Source organism: Cupressus sempervirens, chromosome 3, assembly GCF_028749045.1.
Source record: "Cupressus sempervirens isolate cs-2001-9-10 chromosome 3, ASM2874904v1, whole genome shotgun sequence".
In the NCBI taxonomy this organism is placed as follows: Eukaryota; Viridiplantae; Streptophyta; class Pinopsida; order Cupressales; family Cupressaceae; genus Cupressus; species Cupressus sempervirens.
This window is the reverse complement of record NC_143120.1, coordinates 216,639,527-216,654,013: the sequence shown is the minus strand read 5'-3', so window position 1 is coordinate 216,654,013 and position 14,487 is coordinate 216,639,527.

Sequence of the window (14,487 nt, the reverse complement as noted above, 5' to 3'; positions counted from 1 at the left end):
AGAGCCAAAAGTTCAGTTTGTTTCCTTGTGCCCTAGACAGAAGAAATAATTTGAAGAACAAAGATGAATGGGCCAAGGAGCTGGATGATTTTTTTTTTTTAAGGATGAATAGGATTATCAATGAAAAAGGGCATGCATGGTAAGCTACCACAATTGAAGAAATAGTGAAAGACCAAATATTATTTGATTCTTTATAACAAGAATTTTTTGATATTGATAGGGAGGCAAAATATGTTATCAAAAAGAAATGAGATATTATGTAGTTTGATTGGCCAAATGATACAATGTTTGACACATGGATGGTAGAGATTGCTTCTAGTGAGCAATTTAAGGAAGTTGGAACAAATGATGATGAGATATAGGATGACAAGTTGCAGATTATTGACACATCAAAACCATATATGAAAAATGAAGAAGGTGGAGGTCACCAGTTAGCTCCAGTTACAGGTATAGAGGCCTAGGATGTGGATGTGATAGAGAAACAATCAAGGATAAAAGTAATGTTATCCATCCAAGGTGAAAACAGTGAAAATCCAAGGGTAAAAGTTGATTTAGAAACACCACAAGACTCATCATTGGCCAACCTAATGCTAGTATATTTAGAAGATTTAAAATAGTGATGGCAAATCAAAATAGCTAGTATTTTGTTATGATGTAATAGAAATGGGCCTACCAAAGTATATATTGATGTGTTAACTTTCTGTTACATTAAGTTTTGTTTTTTTGGACACTTGTCAAGTTTTCCAAGCTCGAAGCTTGTTGCATCTCACATATTTAAGTGAGATCCCAAGGCTAGAAGAAGGGTCTGAATTCTGATGTATTTTTTGGGATTGTCAAGAAATAGTATAGTTGGTCCAGGCATGTGTAGTTGTGTTTGAGTTTATTCCAAGTTATGTACTTTTTTGATATCAAATAGAAATGACAGTGTCAACATGAATTCATGGGTTTTTCATTGAGTCTCTATTGGTTCTTGTATTAATCAGCAAAAGGATAATACAAAAAGGTATTTACACTAGATCTGTGTCACTATTTTCTGTCTCCATTTCATGAGTTTATTAATTTTGAGATCATTTTAATAGGGTTCACTTGGTTGAGTGCAGTCTGGATGGCTTGTATATTGGTTTGTTGTTGCTTTTAATTCAAGGGATTATGTAAATGCTTCAGTAGATTAGTAGAATTCATGAGTTTATGAAAAGGATATTTCATAAGAATGGAAATAGGTGATTACAGTTGATGAATTCAATTACAAGTTAATTGAACAAGATCTCTTGCTAGTAGTTGACTCTTTTCCCCTATGGATAAAGCACTGGTCATATAAATTAGAGGTGTTAGAGAGTAAATTTTGCTGCTACATATCCAAGTTTTTCAATTCTAAAATCATTCTTATTCTATTTTATCTAGAGTTATAATGTTGATCAACACTCATTTATATTTTACTCATAGATATTAGATAGCTACTATTCCCAGAAGTAATTGTAAACTTAAGAAGAATTAGGACCAAATCTATTCAAGAGGGATATACACGAACCAAAGAATATTCAAAAAATGGATGAATTGTACATGTGATAGGGATAGAGGATGAAAATAAAACAATACAATATAACAATATTATGCAATGTGTAAAACACCCATTACAAATTTCCCACTTGTTGTATACATTGCATAGGGTCAATCCATAGCCACATAAATGAACAACGAAATAATCCCTATAGCACATACACCATCATGGATCAAAGTTCTCTATGTGCTCCATCCTAGTACCCACAAAAAAATAAAAGTATCCAACATCTCAAACATGAATGAAGTCATCTCCTATTATGCCACTACGACTAGACATACATAGAAGCCTTCGAAAGAGAAAGCCACCCAACTCGTAACATAAGAATCATAAATTCTTGTGGTAACTGAAATGTCAAGCACAAACACCTAATCCAAAGGTAATCACATGTATCCATAGTTGACAAATATTGATAGCTTAAATGACTCCCACAAAAAGTACCAACCAATCCAACTATCCATATCTTCAAATATATACCAAGTGAATCTCACATCATCAACATATACAATTTGTAACCTATAATCATAAGCCTTAAGAAAAATACCCACCACATATACACCAAGAATCTCCCACTATAAAAGATAATGTTGAATTTATAACCAATTCACTCACAACATATTAAATAAGTGAGTACATATAGTATGAAGAATATCCATAATACATAAACCAATAACCTGCAAGAACAATTCTCATAATAAGTCTCCCAACACTCTACTAAGTTCTCCACATCCAACAAAGAAAACAAGATAAATGAATAACCATGTCATCTCTCACATGACATACATGAGAACAAACCAATGATCATAATCTCTAAGCAATCTCAAATCCAAAAATAGTGAAATTGAACATCCAGGAAGATAACCAAGACCAAAGAGAAACCATGCAAATCATATCCTGTATCATGTCCTCCAACACACACCTCTAGATGTAAACTGTGCCAAGCAAAGATCTCCATAAAACCCCAACCAAGAAGCCACAAAAAAACCCAGACTATACCATATAACTAGTCATGGATGTAAGCCTCTCACAAGAAGATCAAACTCATAAAACATTCCTAAACCAAGGAATATGCCCAATATAAAACCATATCCTAAACTCAACTAGCATAACAACGTAATATGCACATGGAGATAATCAATGCTAAGCCATCTCTCAAATAAACCCTAGAGAACTAAATCATGTACCAAAGCTCAAGATCCATATCCATGAAAGACATGCATAAATATAATGCACCTAAGAGAAACAATGGGCTATACCTCTCAAGTAGTAAACTATCAAGTAGACCAAGAGTGGGGAATGAGAATTCTTATCAAGATATCCAAGTATCTAACCAAGACTCATCTAATAACAATCTCCTCACAAGTCCATATTAGGTGAATTCCCCTCATATTTCCTATTGAAACCATCAACTATCCCAACAAATAATTCTCTAATCCAAGATAAATCAACATCACCACCATCTCTAAGTATCCATGAGGACTTGTAATTAATGAATCTATGCCAACTCCAAATGAAACAAATCAATATCATGAAGTATCCAACAAATGATCAATGTACTCAATACAAAGAAACTAAACCAATATGAATTTCAAAGTTCTAGCCATAGCCTTAGGAACATAAATGTGACAACATGATCTAAACCATCTCAACTAAAGAGATAACTTGCTCCATATGAACATACTGTAACATGTCAAAACTCTAAATGCATATCAAGATTATACCATGACATAATAATAAAACCCTCTTAACACCAAGGATAACATGCTAAATGAAAGCATTAACCATGCCTTTACCAAGAACCCCATAAGTCCTCAAGATGAAACCATCTCCACACACCATATAGAAAATCATCTCCACATATCATGAAGAACCATCTCCACACACCATGAAAATAACAAGTGCACCATGCAAATGCCAAATATGCTTCTACAGCAACATGATCTAAAATAAAGCTCCAACATCTACAATCACTCAATAAATATATCAATGCCAATAACTGCCAATCAACTATGGTACTGAGTCACCTATGGCATCATAATGTCCATCTCCTACACGAAGATCATCTAGGTCCACACACACACACACACAAACAAAGTGTCAGCACCAAGTGAAACCAAGAAGATACAAACTAAACTAGGAACCAATCCTCCACTACCACCTCATCACTATAAAAAGATCCCACTAAAATATGTATCCATGATATCCATGAAATCATGATGAAAAACCATACTCTAACCATGGGAATAAAGGATCAAACCATCAAAGAATTCAAAGTACACATCATGAGCTTCTTAAAAGAAAACCAAATAACCATGATCCTCAACCAAGAAGATATACCACCATAACCAAATTAGGAATCCAAACCAATGAACATTAAGGATGTACATGTGTATCCAATAATTTCATGCCAAAATCCATGGAAACATGATCACATACATGAACTGAGAAATTAACTCTCAATGTGTCCAACTTGTCAACATAAAATAGTCAACCATAATCCTCCCCTATGACTATACCTAGTTACAACATCTCATCCCTTCTACATGAAGATAAATCAACAAATCATATGACTAAGGGAATAGACAACCCAAATCCAAGCCAAAAATATGAATATGCATCAATAATGTAATATCAATGGGTAAAGACAAACCATAAGCAAGCCATAAATGCAACCTGTAAGTATAGATAACTTGCAACACTACACAACTTGTAGAACCAACAAGTCATCATACATATCCAAACTAAACACTAATAATCATATAATCATAAGAAAAATCTAAAACATGAACTGAGTATACAATGACATCAAATCTAAAATATCCAAAATATACAATGCTTTAAATTCACAATGTTACCATAGTCAATTTATATAATGTTGATCTCTAAGGCCAAGTTGCCTATTAGTGTCTAACACTTAGTCATTTCCAAGGCAATGTTGGATGGTCATCACTGCAATTGAGCCATGTAGAGAAGTGATGCAAAACTCTCCCTTATAAAGGAAACTAGGTTGTGGTGTGGCCTTAGATTGCTTCAAGTACCCTAAAATGGAGTCAAGAGAGGGCTCTACACATTTAGAATAAAGTTTCTCACAAACATGGCCTAGGCACCCAAAAGAGTACAACTAGGTCTAATAGGAAAAAAATCACTAATTACTAGGCTTATGCTTGAAAGGGGAACCTATGTGCTTAAAGGGGAATGTAAAGATTCTTGAACAAGCTCAACTTGATGGGTTAGAACAACCTAAATTGTGCCAATAGTCTCAAGTAGAAAAATTGGCTTTTAGGCTTAAGAGTCTCAATTAACCATGGTATTTACAGTGAAGGAAGTATACATTGGGATAATGATAAGTATTACACACCAAATGAGAAAGTAGAGAGATCTAGTAGAGATCATATACCACCACTAAAAAAATTTTATCCATCCCCTAAGTGTCTACAACACTTCAATACCTATTGTCCTGCACCAAACACATACAGATGTTTGGCCTAGGGCTGGCTTGTAAAATTAGATGCCTTGCTTTCCATCTCCCATCCTTTAGAAGTCCTATGTTACATTTTCCTAACTTGCATCCTACCAAGTGGCATGAAGTTCCCATGATGAAAATGCAAGTTAGGGCATTTTTGCCAAAACTTGTCAATGAAATGAGGATTTTGGCAAACCTGAAGAAGAATGTTAAGTATCTTTTGATTCTTATCACTTCACTACTTCAAACCACATGCATTCTTCTCCTAAGAGGTTCCAATTTTAGGATCAAATATTCATTTACTCCTACCAATCCATACTAGTCTGTACACTTATGTAATGCAACAAATTACAAGGAAAAATTGGGATCTTTTATTGATTCAAATTGAAAAATTACATGTACTTTTTCCTTCACCCAAATGAAAGGGCTATTTTAAGACCTTTCCTAACTAATCCAACCAATTTTCAAAGGTTGTGATTGTTGGGAGTGATTAAGTGAAAGTTTGTTAAATGTAACAAGAAACTACCAACCTTTAGCAAGCAGTCAATGTTAATCAAGCTCACTTGGGCATTGAAGAGAGTTCCCCATATGTGCCGAGAATTTAGTGGTAACCAAGTTCAAAGATAGTTTTTATTGATTTGGGTTAGTTAATGAATGAATTTCAGCATAAACTCTATACTAATCAAGTTGGGTCGATTAACAAAGGGATTCCTCATGTTACCTAAGTACACAGTTTATAAACCTAAAAACACACCTACCCTATCATAGGATTGAGATTTTCCTAATGACCATAGTCAAAAGGTCATGGTTTATAGATCACCAAATTGGGACTAGGTCTTACAAATAGGCTTATTTTAAACAAGAAACTACTTCTACCTAAAAAAATGTCTTGTAGGTACAAATGCCCTTGAGAGGAACTCATTAAGAGTTAGATATTGTGGATGCTCTAGAGAGTGGAGGAATAGGTGCTCCTATACTATACTCCCTTGCTTGAAAATCTCAAGTCCCACTTGAGGATAGTTACTAAACAGAAGTACCATGCTTGGCAATGCATTCTTAACTCATCCATGTAGCATTTATGTGTAGAAAACCCTTCCATTTGACCAAGTAGTCTATGTTGGTCTTCTTTCTTATCTTTTTGACCACCTTGGAATCCAAAATTTTATCCAACTGAAGTGGTTGGCTAGGTGGTAGATCCTTGATCCATTCTTCTTGTTCATCAACATCTTGCATTAGATCACTAGTTCCTGCATTAGCTTTGAAAGGGGTGAGATCACAAATATTAAAAATAGGAGAAATTGATATGGTTTGGGTAATGAAATTTCATATGCATTTTCCCCAAATTTGTGCAATATCTAATAGGGTTCAATCTTCTTCATTTCCAATTTTATGTGTCCCCTTCATAGCCTTTCTTTGTTTAGATAAGCCCATACTCGATCTCCTTCCTTGAAAGAAACATGTCTCTTTTTCTTGTCTGCCTACTATTTGTATTTTGTAATATTCTGATTCAGAGTGTCCTTGACCTGATCATGAATTTATTTGATCCATACTAAGAATTCTTCACCTTGTGCACTAGTTTTGAAATCACTTGGTAAATCTCTCAGTTCCATGACTCCTCTAGGATGAAGTCCATAGTTCACTTGGAATGGTGTCTTCCCTATTGACCTGTTCACTGAGCCATTGAAGGAAAATTATTCCTGAGGGAGTATCACATCCCATGTCTACTCATGTTGCTTTGTTAGACATCTTAGAAGGTTGCCTAATGATCTATTGACTACTTTCGTCCATCCATCCATTTGTGGATGGTACAAAAAATTAAAAGATAATTTTTTGCCCAAATTTTTCTATAAGGTCCTCCAAAAATGACCATGGAACTTGATATCTCTATTAGAGATAAAGGATGCTGGAAATCCATGAATTCTAGCCATTTCCTTGAAAAATAGGTTAGCAATGTGTGAAGCATCATTAGAGTTCTTGCAAGGAACAAAATGATCCATCTTACTAAATCTATCTACAATAACAAAAATGCTATCAAAACCTTGTCTTGTCCTTTGGAGGCCTAAGGCAAAATCCATGCTCACATTGTCCCATGGATTTTTTGGAATAGGTAAGGACTGATAAAGACCTTGGTTTTTCCTTACTCTTGTGGCTCTTTGACATATTGCGCAATTTTCTATAAAATTTCTAAATCAGTAGGTAACTTTGGCCAATGATAGTTTCTCCTTAGGAGTTATAGGGTTTTGTCAATCCCAAAGTGACCCCCTGATGTGCCACAATTTTTCTCTTTGATCAAATTCTCCCTCATGAAGCATCACAAAATGAAAAGTTTTCCTCCTTTGAACAAGAGACCATAATGCAACAAATATTCAGAATATGTTATGTTATGTGCATCAAATAATGTAGAAAAAACCTTATGGATTTACTCCAAGTCTGGATCATCTTTTTATAGATGTTTATGGGCATCAATTCCCATGCTTTTTATTTGAACATCTTCCACCAAGGTGACTCTCCCACTGAAAGCATCTTCTACCTTGATTGTAGTACCTTTCTTTTTTCTTTAGTTGAGCATGTGAAGGCTTGGAGTTGCTCAACCCACTTCATGTGTCTACAACTTAATTTGTCTTGGCTATTTAGGAGCTAAGTCCATGCTTGTCTGTATAGACAATGAATTCCTTGGGAAAATACATAGTGCCTCCATTTCTTGAGAGCCTAAACCATAGCATATAGTTCTAGGTCATATGTACTATATTTCTTCTTCGCATCATTGAGTTTTTCAGAGAAGAAAGCCACTAGTCTTCCCTCTTGATTGAGAACTATTCCTATGGCAAGGTTGCTAGCATCAGTCTCCACTATGAACAATTTTTTGAAGGTAGGTAGTGCCAAGACTAGATATTATACCACTATACCCTTCAAGTATTCAAATGATTCATCTACTTAAGTTGTCCATTGAAACTTTTGTTAGATTATGGTGATTGATCAGGAAAGTGCTATACATACTTCATAAATTCTCTGGGGCTTGGGGCATTGCCTTGAAAAAAAATTTTGAGCCCTATTTTATAGGAATTTTTGGCCGACATGTAATTATTAATTATAACCCTGGAGTAGTAAAAATACTTATATAAAAGAGTTTAGGGTTAGGGATTATTTCATAAGATGATGCAAAAATTGGTTCTTGCGGTGCTATTGAGTTGTAAGGGATTAGGGATTGTAATTAGCTTGTAATTACTGGATCGTAAAAATGTTGGACTTGTTGTTTGGTGGATGTAGCCCAAGGATTGGGTGAACCATGTTAAATTTTGGTGTCTTTTGTTCTTTTCTATTTGATATATTCTTTTTTGATATTGTTTATATATGCCTATAATTGTTATTTCTATTTGTGGTTTAATCCTAACAAGTGGTATCAGAACAAGATTATTTTCTTAGTTATCCTTTGTAGGAAAGTTTCATGATTAAGTGGGAGTCTCACAATTGAGTGGGAGCAATGGCAGATGAGGGTAAGCTAAGGGTTGATAGGTTTAATGGGAAAAACTTCCAGTTATGGAAGATGCAAATGGAAAACTATCTTTATCAGAAGGATTTATGGAAGCTATTGGAAGGCAAAACAAAGAATCAGGGATCTATGTCAAATGACAAATGTGATCTTTTAGATAGAAAGGCATTTGAAAGCATTTGATTATGCTTGGCACCATTGGTGGTATTTAATATTACAAAAGAAAAGACAACAAAAGAGTTGATGAAAAACCTAACGACACTGTATGAAAAGCCCTTCACTTCAAACAAGGTATTTCTCATTAGGTATTTATTTAATATGAGAATGGTAGAAGGTGGATCTGTTGCAGATCATTTAAATGAGTGTAATACTATTACTAGTCCGTTATCTTCTGTGAGTATCAATTTTGATGAAGAAATTAGGGCTCTCTTGATTTTTTCTTCTTTGCCTAAAGGTTGGAATGGCTTGGTAATGGTTATGAGTAATTCTGTTCCTGGATCTAGTACCCTAAAATATGGTGATGTGATCGGTGTTTTTTTGAGTGAGGAAACACATAGGAAAACCTCAGGTGGATCTACATCAAGAAGTGCTTTGAATGGAAAAAGAAGGGGCAGAATGATAGAGAGAGAAAGTAATTCCAAAAATTATGGGAAATCGAGAGGAAAGTCAAAGGGGAGGAGGTTTGAATCGAGAGGATTGAATGACTACTGGTACTATGGGAAACCAAGGCACAAAAAGAAAGATTGTTGGAATCAAAAAAAAAATGAAGGAGATAAACTAGATGGAGACAAGGAGGTAAATGTGGTAAGTAAAAAATTCAAAGAGGATGCTTTGCTTTTGTTTTTAGAATGTGTTGATGATTCATGGGTTTTAGATTTTGGTGCTTCATTTCATGCTACACCTCATAGAGGTTATTTTATTGATTATGTCCAAGGGGATTTTGGACTTGTTTATTTGGGGGATAATGAACATTGTTAGATTGTTGGAAAGGGAAAAGTTAAGATTAAGTTGTAGAATGGGAATCATTGGCTACTACATGAGGTAAGACATGTTCCAAGGCTAAGTAGGAATTTAATTTCAGCGAGGCAACTCGGTGATGAGGGTTGTGTAGTAAACTTTAATGATAAAAATTGGAAGGTTTCAAAAGGTTCCCTTGTAGTAGCGAAAGGTGTGAAAGTAGGCACCTTATATCTTTATATGGGTCATATTGTTCCTTCTACTTTAATTGTTTTAGAAAAAAATGAATGTTCAGGAACAGTTGCTATAGTTGAGTAGGTAGAACAAATAGCTGCTATAAATTCTGATACACCACTGTGGCACAATAGACTTGGGCACATGAGTGAGAAAGATATGAAAGTACTTCATTCAAATAAAGTTTTACCAAGTCTAAAATGTGTTAATATGGATTTCTATGAAAGTTTCATGTATGGAAAACAAAAGAGAGTGAGTTTTGTGAAGATTGGGAAGGAAAACAAAAAGGAGAAATTAGAGCTTGTGCATACCGATGTATGGGGACTAGCTCAGGTATCTTCCCTTGGTGACTCTCATTATTATGTTATATTTATTGATGACACAACTAGAAAACTATGGGTTTATTTTCTTAGATAGAAATCTAATATATTTCAAACTTTTAAGAAATGGAAATGCTTGGTTGAAAATGAGACTGATGAAAAATTAAAATGTCTCAAATCTAATAATAATAGTGTATATGGTAGTCATGAATTTGAAGATTATTGCTCCACTAATGGTATTCATAGATAGAAAACTATTCCAAGGAATCCACAAGAAAATGGAGTGGTTGAATGCATAAATAGGACTATAATGGAGCGTGCAAGGAGCATGAGGTTTCATATTGGGTTTCCCTTACACATGTGGGCGAAGGTTGTCAATACTATTGTATATTTGATTAATAGAGGTCCTCTACTCCTTTGGGCTATGGTATTCTAGAGGAAGCTAGGACTAGTAAGAAGGTGAGTTATTCTTTTCTCAAGACCTTTGGTTGTGAAGCTTTTTCTCATATAGATTCTAAAAATAGAACCAAGCTAGAAGCTAAGTTAAAGAAATGTGTATTTTTTGGATATAGCATTAATAAATTTGGTTATAGGCTTTGGGATTTTTAAAATTATAAAATTGTAAGAAGTAGGGATGTCATATTCAATGAGAAAGTGTTGTACAAAGATCTATTGCAGCAACATGAGAAGAAAGAAGATGATTATGTAGTACTAGATGATAATTCAAAAGCTAATGTTCCAACCATTCCTCATGATGTGCAATAATTGCAACAACACATACCACACACATTATGAATGTTAGACATTCAAAAAGGAAAATTAGACGTCCAAAAAGATTCTCTCCCTCTTTGTATTCAATTTTACTTACTGATGTTAGAGAACTTGAATGTTATGATGAAGCTATGCAGGTGGATACTAAGATTCAACAGGAGTCTACAATGAAAGATGAAATGGACTCTTTGCTGAAGAATAAGACATGGAATTTATGCAAGTTGCCCATAGGTAAAAGAGCTTTATAGAATAAGTGGGTTTATAGGTTGAAAGAAGAGGATGGAGGTAAGAAAAGATTTAAAGCTAGGTTAGTTGTAAAAGGATTTGCACAGAAAAAGGGTATTGATTTTGATGAGATATTTTCTCTTGTTAAAATGACTTCTATCTGTACTATTTTATGTCTTGTGGCTATTGAAGATTTGCATTTAGAGTAGCTTGATGTTAAAATAGCCTTCCTTCATGGTGATTTGGATGAAGAGATATATATGGCTTAGCCATGGGGGTTTGAGGTCAAAGGTAAGGAGAACTTAGTGTACAAATTGAAAAAAAGTTTATATGGCTTGAAGCAAGCACCTCAGCAATGGTATCTGAAATTTGACATTTTTATTCATGAGAATGGATATCACAGGTGTCATTTAGATCATTGTGTTTATTTTAAGAGGTTGAATGATGATAGCTATATTATTTTATCTTTATATATTAACAAAGGTAGTAACAAGGGAGAAGTTGAACTCCTCTTTAGCTTTAGTTGGTCTTCTAGATCGAACATGAATAAAAGAACAATAGAGTCTAGGGTAGTTTGATCCAGTGGGAGCCTCATGGAGTAGCGACATAGATATAAGATTAGTCTCCAAGTGGGAGATTGTTAGATTGTGGTGACTGATTAGGAAAGTACTGCACATACTTCATAAATTCATTGTGGCTTAAAAGATTTTTGGGCCCTATTTCATTAAGATTTTGGGCTAACACATAATTATTAATTATAACCCTAAAGAGGTAAAAATACTTGTATAAAAGAGCTTAGGGTTAGGGATTGTTACATAAGATGATGCAAAAATTGGTTCTTGTGGTAGTATTGAGCTATAAGGGATTACAGATTGTAATCAGGTTGTAATCACTAGATCATAAAAATATTGGAATTTTTATTTGGTGGACATAGCCCAAGGATTGGGTGAACCACATTAAATCTTGGTGTCTTGTGTTCCTTTTTGTGTGATCTATTCTTTTCTGATATTGTTTATATTTTCATGTAATTTTTATTTCTATCCATGGTTTAATCCTAACAACTTTGTCTTCTTACCTCCTTTGATGGTATCCAATAAAGGTGCACATATATGACTGAAGTTCTTGAAAAATTTTCTATAGAATATTGCCAATCCATGGAAGCTTTTGAATTCCCCTATTGTCATATGTGTTGGCCAGTTAATGTAGCCTCTACCTATTCAGGATCCATCTTCAAGGCACTCTTTGAAATGACAAAGCCCATGAATGTCAATTCTGTTTGCATGAATGCACACTTTTCAAGGTTGATTGCTAACTTCTTTTCATGTAGTATTTGAAGAACTTGTTCCAAATGTTTCACATGCTCTTCTTTAGCTCTACTAAAGATCAATATGTCATCAAGATAAACCATGACAAACATACCTATGAAGTCATGAAGGTGCTAGGGGAATTTCTTAGACCAAATGGCATGACAAGTCATTCATATAACCCTTTAGTGGTTTTAAATGCTATTTTCCACTGATCTCTAGGCCTAGTCCTTAAATGATCATAGCCTAATTTAAGGTCTATTTTAGAAAATTAGTATGTTTCTCCAAGTTGTTCTAATATATCTTCAATCCGAAGTATAGGAAACCTATACATTATTGTTATTTTATTAATTTCCCTAGAGTCAATGAAAAGTCTTCATTTTCCATCCTTTTTAGGGGCTAGTACACTAGGGACTACACAATGGTTGAGACTCTTTTGAATGAGTCCTTTAGCCAATAGATCATTGAATTGTCTAGATACCTATGCATTTTGATCAGTGGTGAGTTTATATGTAGCCTTGTTGGAAAGAGAAGCACCTGGAATGAAGTCAATTTGGTGTGCGATGTCCCTCAATGCTAAGAGTTCATCTAGAGTGTCTCCTACAACTATCCCTTTATACTTCTATAGTAGATTGTTTACTTCCTTAGGCAATTCTTGACTAATTTTTTTCATCTTACATTTGAGGAGTAGGGAATATCGTATTTGAGAGTCTTGGATGGTATTCATCATCTCTTGTTCACTTGTCATGATAATTAACTATTCTTTGGGTTTCTCTTGGTGAGGGTCAGGGTTGGAAAGAAGATTATATTTGTGACCATCTTTAGTAATTTAGTATTTTTTTGTGACACCATCATGTTTGGCCTTAAGGTAATAATTCCATAGATGACCTAGAAAAAGGTGACAAATGTCTATGTCTACAATGTCACAAAGGACTCTATCCTTATAATCTTTTATTGAAAAATCTACCCAAGCCTATTCATTTATCAATGTTTTCTGCCCTTTTATCAACAAAGATAGATGGGAGGGATTAGGGTGGGGTATTTTCTCTAGATTCAACTTGTCTACCATTTCTTTAGATACAAGATTTTCAGTATAACTAGAATTAATAACTACCTTAAATAGCTTTCCATGGCTTTTGTAGTTGGTCCTAAAGAGAGTCTTTCTTTATGGAGGCTCTACTGGCATAGTTGCTTGAATCAATGTCCTCCTCATCATGAGAGTAGCCCCTTCTTCACTAGTACAATCTCTAACACTTTCATCATCATCTTTTTCTTGAACAAGATTAGCTCTTCTCTCTCCTTGATTGTTCTGTTTCTTAGGACACTTGTTTGTATAGTGGCCCATCTAGTTACAATTGTAGCATTTGATCTACCCATTATTTCTTCCACCATTTCTACCTCTGCCATTACCTCTCCTTCCTCTATATCCACCTCTTAAACTACTTTCTCCTTGGGTATTCTCCTTGTCAGAATCTCCTCAAAGTCTATTGCCTTGTGTTCCTTTAGCCCCATAGTTTCCTTTTCCTCTATCATTCTTTCCTTTATTTCTACCTCTTTTTTCATTCCTTCTTTTGATATTCTCTTCAATCTTAAGTGCCTATTAGTAGTACTAGTTAATAGTGGTAGGACTTGTCAAACACAGTTCATCTTGAATGGAAATCCTCAGTCCTTGCATATACCTACCAAGTTTCACACTTTCAAGTTCAACAAGTTTGGATTTCATCACCAACTTCTAAAATTCTTTAGTATAGGTAGAGATGTCCATCTCTTTCTACCTCAAACTCATTCTCTTCTTATGAAGTTGAACTTCATAATCCTTAGGGAGATAGATCTCTTTGAGTAGAGCCACCATCTTCTTCCATGTGGTGACTGGATTCTTGTTATTCTTCACCCTGTCATCTTGAGTGAATTTCCACCATGTGAGTGCAGAGACCTTGAGTCTAGACTTGGAAATCTTCACCCTTCGGTTCATAGGGATGTCTTCACAATCAAAGAAACTAGTTAGGGAATCTACCCAATCCATTGCATCCTTTGGGTACATCTTCCCATTTTATGTGGGAAAGTCAAGCTTAGTATCCATGGTTCTCCTCTGCATAGATTTCAAATTCCTCACAAGAAGCCTTTGGTTAGAAGGACATTCTTCTTCCTCCTAATCAAGGGTTCTT